The sequence below is a fragment of the Acanthaster planci genome, linkage group LG07, assembly GCF_054643075.1.
Source record: "Acanthaster planci isolate LZ-2023a linkage group LG07, COTS_SCS, whole genome shotgun sequence".
Classification (NCBI taxonomy): Eukaryota; Metazoa; Echinodermata; class Asteroidea; order Valvatida; family Acanthasteridae; genus Acanthaster; species Acanthaster planci.
This window is the reverse complement of record NC_141783.1, coordinates 230,829-239,071: the sequence shown is the minus strand read 5'-3', so window position 1 is coordinate 239,071 and position 8,243 is coordinate 230,829. Positions and strand designations below refer to the sequence as shown.

The window sequence follows — 8,243 nt, the reverse complement described above, 5'->3', positions numbered from 1 at the left end:
ACTTTTTGTAATGCCTGATATATGGACCTGAAACATAATGATGTCAAGCTATTATTTTCTACTTGGACAATATTGCTTCACCTCACTGCCTTAGGAAACGCTGCTAGCTGCACATGTAAACTGAGCATGATGTCATTATGTTACAGGTCTCTTCTCTTTACAAAAGTTGGCAGGGACGGAGATCTTTCTTGATGGATAAATGTAATTTGCACCTAAATCTGGTTAACATACCTGTGTATGGGGAGCCATCATTTAATACCAATGTTAAATTTGGGAATGGTTTCTGCACAAACTATGATTCCTTGTATAGCAATTGGGAATGGCAGGTAAAACGTGAAATATCAGAGAGTGTTTGGCCAAACCCCTCAGGTGTATGAAAAATCATATTGTAATCGGGGATTTGGGACTGCCTTAATTAAGAACTATATTTTTACTTTCTGGGGCTGCTAAATGAGCCCAAGAAAGTTGAGGGGTGTCAATTATAAAATGGCTGCTTCCAGGCTTGAGAAATATGACTTTTCAGGAGTTGTGTTTGCTGACCAACCAACAATTGAAGAAAGTTGAAACAGAGGCTAATACGAAAATGACAGTTTCGTATTAAGGCATCCCAGTGATGTCTAGTTGTATGTTATTCGGCCCTGATCTTTGTTGACTTGACTCTGTTTTCAATGTTGCCTAAATTGTTTTGGTGGCTCCTCAGTGAGTAGTCACACAGGCTGTGATAGAAACATAGTTTCTTTGCTCTGTTAGTTGTAGCATTGATGAAGAGACAAGGCCAGACCCTTGGGAGACAGTTTTCTGGATTTTAACACATCACAGGCAACTGGTGCATTACTGACAACACAACCTGCTTGGTAAGCACTTTATATCATGTTCTGAATTTAGCCTAATAATGAAAGGCATGTTCCAGATTTGGAAAAAGGAGCTGTACGTAATTTTGTATACATGTACGGTTGCGAGGTAAAATCTGGAGCATGGCTTATCAGGCTCCACTCTTGAGGATGACGAGAGCATGCTGGTTGAAACGTCAAGTACACACTCTACGGTTCCTATCGGAACCATACCTCTTCCAAGGGAGATCCATCCACATGATGTAACCACAAGCCCTGTTTTTAGTCCCCACCATGTAAAGCTTCAAGTCTTGTCTAATGAAGGTGAATACTTAGGGCAGTTATGCTTCCTGGTTTCCCATTTGTAAGTTGGTCTTGTAATTGGATGGTTTTGCAGCAAAGTTGGCTCTATATAAGGCCTAATCCTAATTAAGCATTTGTCTTTGACGGTAGGGTTGGTGAAAATCAACTGATTTTGTTTTCATTTTGTTGTACATCTCCACTGAAGAATGTTTCATTCTGATATTCCCAATTTAATGTAAATGTAAAAGAACTAGACAAAAATGAAGGGAAAAGCTTGGGTCAGTTGTTGTGGTTGCTAGTAATCTTCTCCTTCTTGTACATGTTAGTCGATCTGTTTCAGTTCTAAATTTGGTCTCTATATATGAGGTTGAATAGTCTCCAAATGGTTGAAAATTCTGACCTAGGCTAATTGTGATGGGTATCATCTCTTGTACTTTGGAGAATGTTTCATTTCCATATTTCCAAGCGTAAGAAAATGATCCGCAAAATGAAGGCCATACTCTAAAAAAAGTTTTCTTACTCCTTTTTAGTCTTGTGAATTTACTCATTTAAAAAAGTATACAGTTTTACTTATTAAGTCCTCTGTGCCCTCCTTTTGAAGTGATTTTATTGGCTTGTTGATAATTTTGTCTTTCTGTCACTTGTCATCTGTCTCATGCCATCTCTTAAATCATGTTATCCTAATTAAAAATTTGTTTGAGACTTTTTTACGCCTGAACTACCACAATTACGGCCAAGATTTGGACTCTAACATTGTGCCTATCTGTTCTACTTGTTAGTCTTCTGCTGCTGGTTGAACAGTGATATGCTCCATGCTGTGACATGCTCAACCTCTCTCATCGTTTTCTTATCTTGTCTGTCCTGGAATAGCATGAGCAAATTCTGGGTGCAATATCTGTTGTAAAAGTACACTGACCATTTTTAGGGGCAATAAAAGTAACAACAGCACGATTTTGATTTCCTCAACAAAACAGAACTGGTAATTTGCAACTGTTGCAGTGACCGTTTGTCTTGTGGTGGCAGCAAAAGGTTTTGTTGAAAAGGTTCCTATTTTGCATGGCTTTTCTATACCATCTGGTGTACCTCAAGGAAGTGTCTTTAGCCCAATCCAGTTCTTATGTATACCGACGACTTTCCTTATCACATCGTGTCAGCTAGCACTTTATTTGGTAACAATGCTCTTGTGTATAGGCCAACATAATGTCAGTTTGATGACCTTCAAGGTATTCATGGCTTCCAAAGATGTTGTCATGCTAATAAAATGCATCTCAGTACATTACTAAGGAAACCAAAGGTTTGCATATAGGATGGTTAAAGAAAATAGTGGACCTGAATTGTACCTTAGTTAACATGTAGTTTGAAGCTGATAATGAGTACAAAATTTCTCGGGAAAATCTTGTTATGTCACTACCAAATCAAACAGACTTATTATGTTTTGCTTTCATCTTGCAAGTCTCTGGTGTTGACTTTTCTGGAATACAAGTAGCCTATCTGGTACCTTCACAACAGAAACCTTATATATTGACAAGTTAGAACAAAATTCATGTTGAGCAACCAGAATAATTCTCTAGTGAAGAAGATTTAAAATGGATTACATGGATTGGTTGCATATGTACATTGAATTTGTCTTTGCGTGAATCTAAAAGCGTCCATCTTTTGCTTACATTTTTGTTTAGAGGTCTTCATAGAGCTTTTGACCGTGAAATAGTCTTAGTGAACAGGTGGTATATTGAAACGATCAGGCTGGACAAACCTTAGGGCACGAATTTAAAAACTTCATCATTTTGCCAATTACATGCTCTTGAAATGAACTACATGTACCTGAACGTTTGAGAACTGAAGTGGTTTAAATAACCCTTCCATACCGGATCAACTTACCAAGTACCCCCTTGAATTTGAAAGTATATGAAACTTGACAGAGTACTGATTGAATTTGCAGTGGAGTACCCTTGTAATAAGGTCGTTGGGACTGGCAAGTTGTGGGAGGGGCACTGTGTTGTTTGGTGCAAGGAAGCACAAAATGGGGGGATTTGAATACCTAGGATTTGCCATGTGGGCCAGATGTGTCAATGGTTTTGCTTTTGTCGGTATTCAACTGTATTTTGTTATTTCATGGTGTCTTTCTTTTTTTCGGTTTTTACACAATAAATTTCTTTCATTGTTTTGAGTTACTTGTTGATTGATTGATTTGTTTCTGTAATTAATTTAATTTTGTTATTTTAATGTATTTGTATGTCATATTTATCTGATTTTTGCCAACTGAATGTACTTTTTCTTTTCGATTCATTTATTTGCCATTTCTTGAATCATATTTTCGTTGTGCTGTGACTTTATTTTGTATATGTGTGCACGTTTATGTAAAACCTGGAACTTCAGAAATGAAAGTCTTACGGGTGACAGTTATTGGATGAACTGTTTCCTCTCCGGGCATTGGTAATGTTTGTGTTTGTGATTTCAGTGTATTATATGTCATGTGTTTTGTTTAATGTTGTTCTGTTCTTTTTCATGAAAAATGCCGAATAAATGAAATTGTTTCCCTCATTGTACACACGTTAGTTGGTCTCTTTTGGTGGAAGAGTTTTTATCTCGGAGGTTAAGTTAGTTGACAAATGGTCCGAATGTTCGAGGTTGGCGTGACTGGACAAGAATGCACATTTCACTATCCACTGGAGATCATTTTATTTCGATATTTGGAAACATTAAACAAAAAGGCCTCGTATTTTTGGGGGTTTTGCATGCTACACACGTCAAATGCCCGCCCCGTTGTCTTTATATCCGATATTAAATTGTCAAGAGATGGGCTGATCCTGGAGTCTTTGGAAAGGTTTTATGTTTGTTATCCAAAAAGAAAATTTCATGACATTTTGCAACAGAACAGAAATGGGGGTCAGAGTTTTCCTTAGACATGCTTCCTATTTCGTTCGTTTTCGCTTTGTCCACACGGTAGTCGGTCTGCGTCTGCCGCTGCATGTCTCTATAGCCGAGTTTACAGTAAATATTCTGAAACGGTCAAAATGGGCTGATCTTGATATTTTCGGAGACGGTAAATATTTCTCTGTCCACAGATGTAATTTTCCTGTCCATGTTTAAGCTGAAGCTTTGGAAATACCTGCGAAAGAAGGCTAGAGTTGTCCCACTGCTCTTTGCTCACACCTTACCGAGACACTTCAGCCCACAGTGTGACCCCACTATTTTAGCCTAAAAAGTTTAAAAATGCATGAAATGTGGTAAACATGATAACAACCAAAGGACACATGTTCCTCTATCCATTGACGTAAGTTTCATTTTCATAATAAGCTGAACAAGGCAAGAGTTCTTGTCTGAGCTAGTGCTTCCTGTGTTTTTGCAATTTGTCCTTTGTTCACACATTACTGGTCTTCCCAGCAGCAAATCCAGCTTTGGCGTTGGGGGAGGGGTCCAAACTGAATACAGTTTCGGGCTTATTCAGCATGATTTTGGGGAAGAAGAACTTTCAGAAGCGTGACGGTCGTGACGTCCTTGTTTTTATGTCGTGGTGTTGGTTTCCTAGGGTATTGGCGCTGATATACTCATTACTCTCTTTCTCACACACCTACGAAGTATTTTTAGTGAACAAAATTCCGTGTGGCAGGAGCATGCCCCCCCTTGCGTCCACTGGCCGGACTATTGCCTCTTCCTGGGCAGAGAATGGCTCCATTATATTCGAGCATAACAGTTCAGAAATTTGTCCAAATGTGTCATTCATGGCGGCATCTGAAATAGTACTTATTCCTCTATCCATTAGTCGAAGTTTCAGATCCAAATTTGTTATTGTTAGGGAAATACCCATCGAAGAAGGCAAGAGTTCATGTCTCACTGCTTGTTATTTTTGTGCAGTTCTCCCTTCGTGCACACTCTACTAATCCTCTTCCTGCGCACATGGCTCAATATTTGAGCATAAAAGTCCTGATGCTTGCTACTTTTGTTCAATTTCCCTTTGCCTCATTTTACCGGTCCTCGATCTTCCCCAGTAAAGATGGCTCCCTATACCCGGGCATTAAAGGTCTAAAAGTGCATCAAATCTAACAGTCTCAGCGACATATGAAAGGGCACACTTTCCTTCATCAGATGACATAGGTTTTATATTTCTAGTTATTGGGGAAATACACGAAAAAAGAAGGCAAGAGATCTGTAACTGCTTGCCAGATTCGTGACTTTTCCCCTTTCTCCACACTTTAGCAGTCCTCTTCCCGCACAAAGATGGGTCTATGTATTCGAACATAACGGGTGTGAAGATTGTCCAAATCTAGCAATCCTACCACTATCCGAAAGGGCGCATGTTCTAATAATTGATACGTTTCATATTCGTCCTTGGTGTTAAGGGAAATATGGGAGTAAGAAGACGAGTTCTTCTCAGACTGCTTGCTGTTTGTGTGAATTTTTGCATTCGTCCTCACATTATCGATCCCCATCCCGCGCAAATACAGCTCCATATGTTCGACCATAAAACGTCTACAGATTGTCTAAATCTGGCGATCCAACTACTGTGTAAAAATCACGTTTCATATCCATGCTAGGAAAATGGCGAAAAAAGGCAAACCCTCTTGTCCCACTGCTAATTTTTTTTTAATTCTCTCTTTGTCTGCATTTAAACGGTCCCCTTTCAAGGCAAAGATGTCTCCAGATATTTGAGCATAAAAAGTCCGAATATCCTCCAAATCTGGCAATTCTAGCACCTTTCGACAGAGAGTTCCGCTTTCTGTTGAAGGAATTTTCATTAAAGCTCCTAACATCATTTAAAGCTCCTAACATCTATTTCAAGGTCTGAAATCGTAAGTAGTCCAAGTTTCAAATTGTGCATTTATATAGGAATTTGGTGATTTAGTTATTTCGATTGTTTTTCATTTTGCTATATGACTCTATAATTCTGAATTCGTTCACCTACCTCAATTGCTGCACATGTTTAGGCTATTCCCGTCTGAATTCCAACATAAGTAGAGGTCAAAGTATCAAACTTGTTAAGAGAAATCAATTACTCAATAGTCCAAGACTCAAATTGTGCAGATTTTTTGAAATCTGGATGTTTAGTTACACTGGTATTGAGTCTTTTCGTAGCCCTACCCTTAACTTTGGAAATTCGTACATATTTGACCCTACTGCATTCGTTGCATTCCGATGTATTCCAACAATGTTTCATATATTCGAGCATAAAAGGTCTGAAAATTAATCTGGCAATCTTGGTGTCATTTGGAAGGGCACATGTTCCCCTATCTATTCATATAAGTTTTATATCCATATTTGCAGTAGTTAGGGAAATAGCTGCCAAAAGAAGTGTGAGTTCTTGTCCAACGGCCTCCTATTTTTGCGGAATTCTGGCTTTGTCTGCGCTATACCGGTCCTGTTTCCGCACAGTGAATGCTTTATATAATCGAGCATAAAAGATCTGAGAATTATCTAAAAATTGTAATCTTGGTGTCATCCGAAAGGACACGTGTTCCTCTGTCTATTGAAATACGTTTTATATCGAAATTTCTAGTAGTTAGGGAAATAGCTGCTAAAGGAAGTGCGAGTTCGTTTCCCGCAGCCTCCTCTTTTTGCGGAATTCTGGCTTCGTCTGCGCTATACCGGTCCTTTTCCTGCGCAGAGAATGCGTCATATATTCGAGCTTAGAAGGTCTTAAAATTATCTAAATCTTGCAATTTTGGTGTCATCGGAAAGGCCACATGTTCCTCTATCCATTCATATAAGTTACATATCCATATTTGCGAAAGGCCACATGTTCCTGTATCAATTCATGTAAGTTTCATATCCATATTTGCATTACTGTGGGAAATAGCTGCAAAAGGAAGTGCGAGTTCTTGTCAAACTGCCTCCTTTTTTGCGGAATTCTGGCTTCGTCTGCGCTATACCGGTCCTTACCCTGCGCAGAGAATGCTTCATATAATCGAGCATAAAAGGTCTGCGAATTATCTAAATCTTCCAATCTTCATGTCATCTAAAAGGCCACATGTTCCTTTATCCATTGATTTAAGTTTAATTTCCTTGTTTGCAGTAGTTAGGGAAATATCTGCAAAAGGAAGTGGCAGCCCTTGTCCGACTGCTTGATATTTTTGCGTAATTCTGACTTTGTGTTATACCGGGTCCTGTACTCGCACAGTGATTGCTTCATATAATCGACCATAAAAGGTGTACGAATTATCTAAATCTTCCCATCTTGGTATCATCTGAAAGGCCACACGTTTCTCTATCCATTCGTATAAGTTTCATATCCTGATTTGCAGTAGTTAAGGAAATAGCTGCAAAAGGATGTGCAAGTTGTTGTCCAACTGCTTTGTATTTTTGCGGAATTCTTAGTCTGCGCTATACCGGTCCTTATCTCGGGCAGAGAATGCTTCATATAATCAAGCATAAAAGGTCTAATAATTATCTAAATCCGCGATCTTGGTGTCATCGGAAAGGTCAGATGTTCCTCTATCCATTGATTTCAGTTTGATTTCCATATTTGCAGTAGTTAGGGAGATATCTGCAAAGGGAAATGCAAGTTCTTGTCAAACTGCCTCTTATTTTTCGAAATTCTGGCTTCGTCTGCGCTATACCGGTCCTTACCCCGAGCAGAGAATGCTACATATTATCGAGCATAAAAGATGTACGAATTATCTAAATCTCCACTCTTGGTATCATGTGAAAGGCCACATGTTCCTCTATCCATTCATATAAGTTTGATATCCATTTTTGCAGAAGTTAGGGAAATATCTGCAAAGGAAATGAAAGGTCTTTTCCAACTTCTTCCTATTTTTGCGGGATACCGGTCCTGATCCCGCGCAGAGAATGTTTCATATAATCAAGGATAAAAGGTCTGAGAATTATCTAAATCTTGAAATCTTGGTATCATCTGAAAGGCCACATGTTGCTCTATCCATTTATAAAAGTTTAATTTCCATATTTGCAGTAGTTAGGGAAATATCTGCAAAATCAAGTGATAGTTCTTGTCTGACTGCTTGATATTTTTGCGTAATTCTGACTTTGTGTTATACCGGGTCCTGTACTCGCACAGTGATTGCTTCATATAATCGACCATAAAAGGTGTAATAATTATCTAAATCTTCCCATCTTGGTGTCATCTGAAAGGCCACATGTTCTTCTATCCATTCA

At 38.7% G+C, this 8,243-nt stretch overlaps 1 long non-coding RNA gene across 1 annotated transcript; it reads left to right on the top strand.

Annotated features, from left to right (window-relative positions):
• The first annotated feature begins 434 nt into the window (after positions 1-434).
• LOC147798490 (uncharacterized) lies at positions 435-3,679 on the top strand. The gene is made up of 2 exons (XR_015426068.1): positions 435-854; positions 1,913-3,679. It is a non-coding gene; the product is annotated as an uncharacterized LOC147798490 (long non-coding RNA).
• The last annotated feature ends 4,564 nt before the right edge of the window (positions 3,680-8,243 follow it).